Source organism: Nicotiana attenuata, chromosome 11 (genome assembly GCF_001879085.1).
Source record: "Nicotiana attenuata strain UT chromosome 11, NIATTr2, whole genome shotgun sequence".
In the NCBI taxonomy this organism is placed as follows: Eukaryota; Viridiplantae; Streptophyta; class Magnoliopsida; order Solanales; family Solanaceae; genus Nicotiana; species Nicotiana attenuata.
Genome location: NC_031999.1, coordinates 2146582 through 2159438, shown reverse-complemented (window position 1 = coordinate 2159438; position 12857 = coordinate 2146582).

Below are 12857 nucleotides of genomic sequence, written 5' to 3'. Positions count from 1 at the left end.
TTTTACTTAACACAAAAAAAAGAAAAATGAATTTTGGGTAAATAAACACAAAGTTGAATGACCACCCATAAATTTACTCGATCTTATGTTACTTGCATTAAATTGACATTGTAAAATTTGTCTTATATTATCAAATTAAGTTGATCTACAACAAATAATTTTTCATTAACCTACTAAATATACTTTACACTTAGTAGATAACTTCTATTATTATTGGTATATTATTTATTATTATTATTATTATTATTATTATTATTATTATTATTATTATTATATTATTATTATTATTATTATTATTATTGTTATTATTATTATTTAACACTTCATCTGTTTCAATTTATGTGAACCTATTTCCTTTTTAGTCCTTGCAAAAAAAATGATCAATTTCCTCATTTGGAAACACGTTACTTTTTTGCAATAATTTATAGACACACAAAATATATATGCTTCATTTTACACCATAAGCTCAAAAGTCTTTTCTCTTTTCTTAAATTCCTTGTGCAGTCAAATAAGTTACATAAATTAAAATGAAGGAATTACATATTATATTTTTATTTTATTTTGATAATGATAATGCACTTAACTAAATGAAAGTAATGAGGTTTACATCACCTACCTCTAACTTACTATATGTATATTCTATAATATATAACTTGCAGTAGTTTCATTCATCTCGGTTTCTGTGTTGTCAAACACAGTTAAGAGTGAACCAGATTCCTTTGGACACATTAAGGAAATGGGTAAAGAAATAGGAGAACTGTTCCATCCCAATGTTTGTCTTTTTCTTTTAGAGCCGATCCTACGTGTTGAATTTGTTGGCCTTTTGCAAGGTTTGACATGTCCTTTTTTCCAGCTAAAGAGTCTCAAACTGTCATGATTTGGCCCAAAAAAATGTCTAAAACTATATTTGAAATTTGAAATTTTAATTTTCTACAATTCATTAACTAGATTAGTTCTATAAAACAAACAGATATTTAAAATATTTTTTTGAAAAAAAAATTCAAAACTTATGGCCAAACGCCTAGTAAGATTGATGGAGGAGCATCGTTTTTTTTTTGGGCGCTAACATCTCGATTTGGCTAAATTGTGATATTCCTATAAACAAATTAGTAGAAGCACAGTACTGATGCCAATGAAACACACCAGAAAGAGTGAGCAATCATCATATCAAAATTAGAACTGTTTGACCAAAAATATATAGATCTTGATTCAGATAATTAGATTTATGTAAATAAGGGTTAATCTTAGCTAATAATAATATCCTTAGATAAGACTCTTAAAGAGAAAATAAATATGACACAAATGTGGTCGGTCAGTAACGGTGATGTATAGCAAGCATTCACAAATCAGAAATGATAGTATTGCATTTAATAACAATGATTAGCAATAAATGATATTTAAATAAATAGAGGGAATGAGTCACCCAAGAAAAGATGGAATAAATGGGTGTTCTTCCTGACAATGACGAATGATAAACAATCCCTTGAATATTCGAGTTATTCTCGGATCAAGTGGAAAAGTATGGACAAGAATCTCACTGATAAGGTGATGTTTGTATCTTAGCAAGTGAAAACCGAGTCTTTAAGTCAAACTATGTTCTTTACAAATGAATATCACATGTCTCCTATCATTGTCTCTTTTTCTATTTATATGATACATGTTCCTAAGAAACCCTAATAGTATAAATTTAGTATCCTATCTTGAAAACTAGACGTTACAGCTCTGTCAACGGTACTCAGCCTCGACCTCAACCTCGGCCCTTGTTGACACCTCGACTACGACTCTCGTTGACTCTTCGACCACAGATTTCGCCGCTTCTCGGGCCATTTTGACAAAGAACGACTTGGGAACTCTTCCCTTAGTATTATCTTGGCTTAAATATTATAAATATATATATATATATATATATATATATATATATATATATATATATATATTTTAACCCATACAGTTAGTCCCTCCGCTTATTGAGGCTGACTTCAGGGGGGTTCGATGAGTGGATTTTTTTGCTGTGGTCGTAACAATCGAACGAGTTGTACAGGTCGTGCTGGTTACGGCGAACTGGCAACGTGGCCCTACGCGGGCCGCTCATTTCAAACGCTTCGATTTTCCCAGTCGATTTGTAGGAGTTGTGCTATCCACGGATTAGGATGACATCATGACGTCATGCGTCATTATGACGCATATTCCCGATGTGTTGCTTTGTTTCGTGTGTGACCCCTGATGGAACCTGCCGTTTCAGTTCCGATGCTAGTAATGATGAACCGTTTTCGGTCTTTGTGCCAAGATCCTTATAAATAGAGGTATTTGGGTGCGATTTTGAAGTTTTAAGTTTTCTGTTGTTTCGAAACCTTATATTTCTCTCTTGCTTTTTCCTTGCTTTAAAACTCTCTCTTTGTCCCAGCGAATTGCATAGTTCTCAGTTCTTCATCGTTTAATACTTCTATTTCATTTTTCAAAACATGTCTAACATGCCTTCTGAGTCTAGTGAGGGAAGTGATGCGATCCCTTTGGTGATGGTGTTTCCTCCTCACGAGGAGAATGTTCTCGTCGTTGTCGAGGATGGAAGCTTCCCATTGGTAGAGGAGATAATTCCTCGCAACCCTAATACTAGATCTGATTTCTCCAATTTACCTGATGCTGACCCTGGGCCTTTCGGTCAGTGATGATGGAGAAGGAATTGGGAGAGCTCAAGACTAAGTCCCGCCTTCTTTATCACGTTGAATTAATCTCGGCTGGGTGGGATACGGTGCAGGTCCACCGTCCTAGGTATTGTGCCTTCTATGCCTACCCCTTCCAAGTTGGCTATACTCTCACTTTTCTTCCGTTGGCGGAGGAACTATGTCGTTATTACGGCGTTTGTCCTGCTCAGCTTGCGTCGTACGTTTATAAGCTTATAATGATGCTTACCAAATTTTCGAGCTAGCCGAGGTCGAACTGACTCTTCAGCATTTGATACATCTGTTCGCCCCCAGCTTTTATAGGGAATGATGCTAAACCTTCACCATCGAGGAGGCAAATGCTTGGTAGTGAAGATGGATGACAAAGCTAACCGCCAATTCTGGTTCAACTTCTTCTTCGTCAGAACCGAGGACGTGGTGGCCAACTTCGACGGTTTTCCTAAGGCTTGAAATTATACTCGTAAGTGTCTAATTTCATTGTATGTTGGTAATTGTTTTTTCTCCCGTGCTTGGTCGTGGGCTTTGACCTCTTGTCCTTTTCTTATGCAGGCAAGACTTCGCCTCCTCCTTTGGTCGAAGACATTTCTAACTGGGTTGGTCGGCTCCCCCCTCACATCATAAGGATCCGTGAGTGTTCAGGTTTCTTCAAGAAGTTTGGGCATGCTCACCCTTCGACTGGTGAGTTTCTTTTATCACTTGTGTCTTAGTTCTTTCTCTTTTTATTTACTATTGCTGACCTTTCCCTTTCCTTGTATTTTCTCTAGCTTCGGTCATGGGATCTTCGAGGAGGTCGAAAGCTACTGCGTCCTCGGCTTTCGCCCCTTCTTCGACTGTGGCTACTTATGTTCGTGCCTCGGTCCCTTCTTCGACGGAGGTTGCTTCAGTTTGTGCCCCGGTCTCTCCAGTGGTTGTCCTTTCTTCAGCCGCGGAAGCTTCGGCCGTGGAAACCTTGCCTTCTCCATTATACCGTCTTTTCGATGAGGATGGGAAGCCTTTGTCTGGTGATGGGGATTTGATGCCTCATAAGAGAAGGTCGTAGTCGGTAGCCATTGATGTGGGAGACTGCGGCTTTGTCCTTCGAGAGACGGCCACAGTGCATATCAGGGAGAGCCTAGAGGCTAAACCCGAACCATTTGTTTTGAGGATACGGATGTTCTACCTGAGATTGCTACGGTCGAAGGCGTGGCAGGTGACGACCCTGTAATTCCAAGACGCGAAGATGCCTCAGCTTCCGATGTTGCGGCAAACGTACCTCCTTCGACTGATGATAGGAGTAAGGTTGTTGCTGAGGAGGATGTTGGATCTGATTTGGACATGGATGCAGATGATCTGAGGATGATCGACGAGCGGATTACTCGGCTTAAAGTGGGGTTCGAGGACTATTGCGATCCTAATGGACCGTAATATTCTTGTGAATACCGCGAAGATTATCCCTTCCCTTGTCCCTCCCAGTTCTGAAGTTGAGAGTATGACCCTCAAGGATATGAACGATAGCGACTTGTCAAATAACATTGTTGGCCTCGCCCTTCGAGTAAATACATTCGCTGTTAGTTGTTTTTCCTTTGGTTTCGTTTCTTCACATTCTCTAACTTCTTTTGTTCATTTTGTAGACGATCGTCTTAGAAATTGAAAGTGCTCATAGGGAGCAGAAGCGTAAATACATTCATGTGAAGTTAAAGGACAAGTACTTCAGAGTTCTTGAGAAGTACCGGGATCTTCGGCGTCAGCTTTGTGAGGGTGACAATCTGCACCGACTGAGGGAGGACTTAAAGTTCAGGGATGAGGAGCTGGTATAGATAGTAGGGAAGTGCAGCACCCTGGAGGAGACGTTGAGGAGAAAAGAGGAAAGCTTGAGCTCACCAAGGGGGTCGAAGCTCAGTGTAGCAATCTCCACGCTCAGGTGGTTTTGCTGCTTGCCCAGCTTGAGGAGTGTCATTCAGGGCAGATGCTCTAAGTGGAGAGGTCGCCAAGAGGGCATAGGATCTTGAGAAGGAGGAGTTCGCTCGATCAGAGGCTTTGAGGAAGGTAGAGTCTCTTGAGGTGTTGATCCGGACTATCTGTTTTGAGCGAGAAAATGACTTAAAAACGGTAAATCTTAAAGAAGAGTGACTCGATGAGAGGATTGGACAGTTGGAGAAAGAGACTTCTTGCCTCTACGACCGAGTTGCTGCTCTTGAGGCCGAGAAGACCCGATTATTGGCACAGTCGTCTCCTTCTCGTATTTAAGATTTTCCTAATATTCCTGGGGAGTTGTATGAGGAGTGGATGCATGACGAGGCCCAGTTAGATGTGTTTAGAGATTTTCATAAGGCGGGATCCGTTTCTGAGGTCGCCCTCGAAGATATTCGTGTTAAGGCTCGTGAAGCTCGAGTCGCTCGTGGGTATGATCCCGCTACGCCAGAGGCCTTTGATGATGATGCATATCCTGAAGGTGAAGGTGGCGATGGCGAGGGTGCTGATGGTCAAGGAGGCAACGTTGTTGAGGGCCAAGTCGGCAGGGATGTTGAAGGCCGCGATGGTGGTGGCCAGTAGTTTTCTTTTTTCATATTTTGTATATTTTTACTCGGCGTCTTCACGAGCCTATTGTAAACAGTTTTTAGGTATATGAAATATTCGAGTTGTTCCTTGCATCTTGTTCTCTTCTTGCGATTTATTTACTGTACTTGTGTATATTTTTGTTTCTTTGTTGGGATATGGCCGAGGGACGATAGGTGTTTGTTCGAGCGAAGTCAAACATAACCTTTCGTTAGATCGCGGTCGAGGGCCGATAAGTACTTGTTCGAATGAGGTCAAACATAACCTTTCGTTAGATCACGGGCGAGAGCTGGTAGATGCTTGTTTGAGCGAGGTCAAACGTAACCTTTTATTAAATCGCGTTGATGGCCGGCATGTGTTTGTTTGAGCGGGGTCGAACATAACCTTCATTAAATTGCGATCGAGGGATAGTAAGTGTTTCTTCGAGTGGGGTCGAATGTAACCTTTCATTAAATCGCGGCGGGGGGCCGGTAGGTGTTTGTTCGAGCGAGGTCAAACATAACTTTCTGTTAAATTACGGTCGAGGGCCAGTAGGTGTTTGTTTGATAGTAATCGAACATAACCTTAATACGGTAAATGTGTGCTGATAAGCATAAAGTTTTTTGCTTTGACATTGTTGCTTTGGTTACATACTTGGAGAAATTTACAGATTTTTGGGTATTGGCTAGCGTTCCAGTCATAGTCTATCTAGTCCCTTGATTGATCGATCTTGTCACTCTACGACCTCGGGAAGCGTGACTGATGCTCAACCAAGATAACCCGCTCAAGCAATCCTGCTGGATACTTTCTACCCGACCTTGCAATGAATAGAGTGGAGATGTACTCCATTAATTAAACATTGAAAGGGTTTCATAAACAACACTTATTTCATTACCATAAACAGCTTTATACATAATTTCCAAAATACATTACAAAATCATAGTTTGAAGTGTAACATGTGATGCAAACACAACATTCTACTTTAACTTCCCAATTTCCAAAAATACAACCCACACTATGTCTAGGAAGCCTCTACTAGATAGGATGACATGATAGTGCCGGCGACAAGGCCCCGGATATACCTTAAACATTATACACATGAGGCCAAAAGGCATAAGACCCCGATATGAAGTGGGGCTCACCAAGTCAGGGGATTGGAGGATGTACCGCTATCACTGATCGATGCCGCCTGCTATGGAATCACCTACGTCTATTAGAAGATGCAGTGACTCCAGTTAAAGGGACGCGAGTACATATGGAATAGCACTTGTATGTAAGGCAGATAGAACAACATAAGGGAATATGGTAAATCAAATAAGAGGCAAATAAAGCACATCAAGAAACTACATACGACCCATAGAGTCACATTTCATGTCTTATTATACTTACTTCATTCTAAACTTCTTTTGGGATCGAGTGTGGCATATGAACTATGTGTGGGATACAGAATATAATGTAAATGTAACAACATGTACAAACAAGGGCAATGGAAATGGAACCTATTATTCGTATTGGCTATGCGACCGTCCATAGTGTTCATATATTATATATATACGCCTATGCGTTTCATAGACCGTCCATAATATTCATCCATATTATACACCTATGCGTTTCGTATACCGTCCATAGTGTTTATTTGCCGTACACCTATACGTTTCATAGACCGTCCATAGGATTCACATATTATACATCTATGTGTGTCATAGACAGTCCATAGGATTCATATATTATACACCTAAGCGTTTCATAGATCGTCCATAGGATTCACATATTATACACTTATGTGTTTCATAGACTTTCCATAGGATTCACATATTATACACCTATGTGTTTCATAGACTGTCCATAGGGTTCATAACACATCATTATACACATGATCATTGTGAGCACGTGATTTTTGCCCTAGGTGAATTACTCCAATAAATTCAAAACAAAATAATTTCTTTCAGTGTTTACAATTTTGTGGATTTTTGTGGCATTTTCTGTTAATTGTTTGTATTTTGGCTGTGCATGTAATTCATGAAAAAAAAAATCAAAAAATACATTGCATTTGCATTTAAGATCCAATTTTCTATTTTTAGGATAATTAGTTATTTTGTTACAAAAATGAAAGAAAATAACAAAAATAGCTCTTTTGCATTTTTAATTTTTTGTTTTCGAATTTATTATAGTTTTCTTTAATTTAGGACTTAATTAATTTTGAGGAAGCAATCAGTTTAGTTTTGGAATTAAACCAGGTCTTTTTATTTTAATTTGCACTTAACAAAATCTGAAAATAAAAAAAAGAAAAGAAAAGAAGAAAAAGAAAGAAAATGAAAAGAAATGGGGTTATTAATAAAAGACCCGATTCTGGGCCAGCCCAAACCAAATACCCGTCCAAAATCACCCAAAATCCCGGCCCAGTTCGTCTCAACCCGGTCAGCCCTTTCCACTCTTCAAAACGACACAGTTTTGAGTTTCCATTACTCAAATTGATCTGAGCCTTCCATCCCAGTGCATCGAACGGCTAGAATTACCCCTCCCATTTTAATTAATATGTCCGAACACCCCCACATTAACCTAAGACCAAAAGAACTCCCCTCTGTCTCTCATCCCCTTCAACGAACCCTAACGCCGCCCTTCATTCCTCTGCCATTTCCGGCCGGCGGCGGAGCTCGAATGCCACCCAAACTTCATCCATGCAACCATCGCCCTTCCCTTAACCCCAATCCACCACCATTTCTCCCTAAATCCTCACCAAATCAGTCCTTTCTTGAATCTGAAAAACGAAGAAGAAATGAATCCGTCAAGCCTTCAAGTTTCCTTGAGTGATAGGGCTTGAAGCGGGTATTGACCGTTTGTTTTCGTAGAGAACATACGGTAATACCTGTTTCGAGTCAAATCGGAGTTTGTTAGGATTTATCGGCTTTGTTCGTTGATTTTAGATGTATTCTTTCCATCCCCTTCCGTATTCCTCGTTTGTCTTCACCTTCTCTTGTTTCTCCTCCATTTCTGTTCTTTTTTTTTTCTTTTCGTTTTTCTTTTGTTTATGTTGCTCAGAGCTTAATTTCGCATAGCAGTAGTTTTTAGGTTAATTCGTTTTGATTTTGTTGAAAGATTAAAATTATTTTGTTTTGTTTTCATAAGTCAGTATTAAGAATTGTTAAGTAACCTGTTGAGGTGTTTTGTTTGAATCTATTTATTTAGCTCATAATTGTTGATAGGTGAATTAAAATTGTTTACTTGTTTTATGGAATCATCTGAGTTCTTTGGACTCAGCCCTTTGACCATTTTTCTTTTGTTGCCATTAGTTTTCTGTCGTGGCTTGAACTTTGGGCTCACCCATTTGTGACCTGTGGTCATTTGAACCAATTTGGGTTTCAAGGATCAGAGGCCCAAGAGTTACTGAACTTATTAAATGCAGTAGCCCAAAGTTTTGGGGTCAAGCCTAACCATTTGATGGTCAAAGTAATTTAGGTTCATTTGGGGGGTAGTTTGGGAATTTTGGGGTGGGGAATCTTTAAATAACCACCTGAGGTAGAAGCTGAAAAGAGCTTTGCTTGGCAAACAAGCCAAATTTTGAGGGATCAAGTAGCAAAAACAAAAATTAGAAAAGGGTAGAGTTGAAAAAAAATGAAATCTGATAGTTGCCCTATTGCTTGCCTATAAAGGCATCTTATTCTTGCCTTTCAAGGCAGGGAATTGGAGCTAAAATTCAGAAAAAAGATAGACGGCTAAATTGCTACTGTTTCATTGGATTTTGAGTGATTTTCAATTTCTTTTCAACCTCTGAAACTCCTTCAAACCACTTGAATGGAAATGGATTGAGCTTAGTCATCAAAAACTTGGTTTAAAGTTTGGTTGGGTCGTGGGTTATTTGACATTTATTACTTGGAGCTGGTTATATATCATTCCTGGGGTTTTGAGTTGTTTTGGCTGACTGTTTGTTGTTGACTCCTGCTGTGTATGTGCTGATTATTCACCCCCATTTTCTTTCAAATTTCTAGGTACCTTCTTAGCTCATGATTGAGGAATGAGTGTTGCACATGTAATAGAGTTGAAGTTTTGTTAAATGAAGACTCCATTTGAAGCTGATTTCCCTTTTCCTTTTACTATTTCCATGTCCTGTAATTAGATTTCAACTTATAGATGTTAATTAGGGTCTCTTCCTCTTCTCTGAGTGATAGGGCTTGAAGCGGGTATTGACCGTTTGTTTTCGTAGAGAACATACGGTAATACCTGTTTCGAGTCAAATCGGAGTTTGTTAGGATTTATCGGCTTTGTTCGTTGATTTTAGATGTATTCTTTCCATCCCCTTCCGTATTCCTCGTTTGTCTTCACCTTCTCTTGTTTCTCCTCCATTTCTGTTCTTTTTTTTTTCTTTTCGTTTTTCTTTTGTTTATGTTGCTCAGAGCTTAATTTCGCATAGCAGTAGTTTTTAGGTTAATTCGTTTTGATTTTGTTGAAAGATTAAAATTATTTTGTTTTGTTTTCATAAGTCAGTATTAAGAATTGTTAAGTAGCCTGTTGAGGTGTTTTGTTTGAATCTATTTATTTAGCTCATAATTGTTGATAGGTGAATTAAAATTGTTTACTTGTTTTATGGAATCATCTGAGTTCTTTGGACTCAGCCCTTTGACCATTTTTCTTTTGTTGCCATTAGTTTTCTGTCGTGGCTTGAACTTTGGGCTCACCCATTTGTGACCTGTGGTCATTTGAACCAATTTGGGTTTCAAGGATCAGAGGCCCAAGAGTTACTGAACTTATTAAATGCAGTAGCCCAAAGTTTTGGGGTCAAGCCTAACCATTTGATGGTCAAAGTAATTTAGGTTCATTTGGGGGGTAGTTTGGGAATTTTGGGGTGGGGAATCTTTAAATAACCACCTGAGGTAGAAGCTGAAAAGAGCTTTGCTTGGCAAACAAGCCAAATTTTGAGGGATCAAGTAGCAAAAACAAAAATTAGAAAAGGGTAGAGTTGAAAAAAAATGAAATCTGATAGTTGCCCTATTGCTTGCCTATAAAGGCATCTTATTCTTGCCTTTCAAGGCAGGGAATTGGAGCTAAAATTCAGAAAAAAGATAGACGGCTAAATTGCTACTGTTTCATTGGATTTTGAGTGATTTTCAATTTCTTTTCAACCTCTGAAACTCCTTCAAACCACTTGAATGGAAATGGATTGAGCTTAGTCATCAAAAACTTGGTTTAAAGTTTGGTTGGGTCGTGGGTTATTTGACATTTATTACTTGGAGCTGGTTATATATCATTCCTGGGGTTTTGAGTTGTTTTGGCTGACTGTTTGTTGTTGACTCCTGCTGTGTATGTGCTGATTATTCACCCCCATTTTCTTTCAAATTTCTAGGTACCTTCTTAGCTCATGATTGAGGAATGAGTGTTGCACATGTAATAGAGTTGAAGTTTTGTTAAATGAAGACTCCATTTGAAGCTGATTTCCCTTTTCCTTTTACTATTTCCATGTCCTGTAATTAGATTTCAACTTATAGATGTTAATTAGGGTCTCTTCCTCTTCTCTGAGTGATAGGGCTTGAAGCGGGTATTGACCGTTTGTTTTCGTAGAGAACATACGGTAATACCTGTTTCGAGTCAAATCGGAGTTTGTTAGGATTTATCGGCTTTGTTCGTTGATTTTAGATGTATTCTTTCCATCCCCTTCCGTATTCCTCGTTTGTCTTCACCTTCTCTTGTTTCTCCTCCATTTCTGTTCTTTTTTTTTTCTTTTCGTTTTTCTTTTGTTTATGTTGCTCAGAGCTTAATTTCGCATAGCAGTAGTTTTTAGGTTAATTCGTTTTGATTTTGTTGAAAGATTAAAATTATTTTGTTTTGTTTTCATAAGTCAGTATTAAGAATTGTTAAGTAGCCTGTTGAGGTGTTTTGTTTGAATCTATTTATTTAGCTCATAATTGTTGATAGGTGAATTAAAATTGTTTACTTGTTTTATGGAATCATCTGAGTTCTTTGGACTCAGCCCTTTGACCATTTTTCTTTTGTTGCCATTAGTTTTCTGTCGTGGCTTGAACTTTGGGCTCACCCATTTGTGACCTGTGGTCATTTGAACCAATTTGGGTTTCAAGGATCAGAGGCCCAAGAGTTACTGAACTTATTAAATGCAGTAGCCCAAAGTTTTGGGGTCAAGCCTAACCATTTGATGGTCAAAGTAATTTAGGTTCATTTGGGGGGTAGTTTGGGAATTTTGGGGTGGGGAATCTTTAAATAACCACCTGAGGTAGAAGCTGAAAAGAGCTTTGCTTGGCAAACAAGCCAAATTTTGAGGGATCAAGTAGCAAAAATAAAAATTAGAAAAGGGTAGAGTTGAAAAAAAATGAAATCTGATAGTTGCCCTATTGCTTGCCTATAAAGGCATCTTATTCTTGCCTTTCAAGGCAGGGAATTGGAGCTAAAATTCAGAAAAAAGATAGACGGCTAAATTGCTACTGTTTCATTGGATTTTGAGTGATTTTCAATTTCTTTTCAACCTCTGAAACTCCTTCAAACCACTTGAATGGAAATGGATTGAGCTTAGTCATCAAAAACTTGGTTTAAAGTTTGGTTGGGTCGTGGGTTATTTGACATTTATTACTTGGAGCTGGTTATATATCATTCCTGGGGTTTTGAGTTGTTTTGGCTGACTGTTTGTTGTTGACTCCTGCTGTGTATGTGCTGATTATTCACCCCCATTTTCTTTCAAATTTCTAGGTACCTTCTTAGCTCATGATTGAGGAATGAGTGTTGCACATGTAATAGAGTTGAAGTTTTGTTAAATGAAGACTCCATTTGAAGCTGATTTCCCTTTTCCTTTTACTATTTCCATGTCCTGTAATTAGATTTCAACTTATAGATGTTAATTAGGGTCTCTTCCTCTTCTCTGAAATTGGTTATGTGAAAGTGACTTGCAGTAGCATTTTGCATCTGTATCAATAGGTGAACAATGGACTTTAATTATTCAGATTCATGTTTGATGTTGTATTCTGGGTTATAGCAGTTGTTAGTTTCCTGTAGAGAATCATTCAGGTTCTAGTCTTGAAGGGCTGAATGTTGGACTGTGTGTGTATTGGTTTATGCAAATGAAGTTTTGTGAGCATGACTGTCACGAGTTTTAGAATTTAAAATTCATGTTTAAATTACTCCTATAACAATGAAGTTAGTTAGAAGGTTGATTCCAGTCATGATAAACCAATGATTGATCTGGAGTCATTTGATCTTTTATTTGGAGTTTGATTGTGTTCGATCTTGCATCCTTGCCATGCCAATGCATCATGTTGTTGAATTGGTTTCTGCTTTGGGCCTAACTCAGGTCATTTTTTTTAGTCATTAAGCTGGGCCCAGTCTTTAAGCAATGGGGTATGTCTTTTGGGGCCCAATGCTCCTTAACTTCCACCCACTCGTCTTCTCTTTGTGGGTTGTTAGTTTATGCTGGGAATACTTCAAGTTTTGTCTTGGTTTTCATATTTTTACTTTGATAAACTGAAATCGTGAGGTTACTTAAGTGTTTTAATATGAAGTCAGAATCCAGCATATGAATTAAGGCTACTCTAAATCTTAAGTCATTTTTTTTCATTAGCAATTCATATTAGTGCTTTTAAGTAGTAAAATGGTATTCGAATGCTGAAGGTCATTTACTTGGGCAGTGATTTTGGCCCAATAGTGCCAAGCCCTTTTCTGATGTTC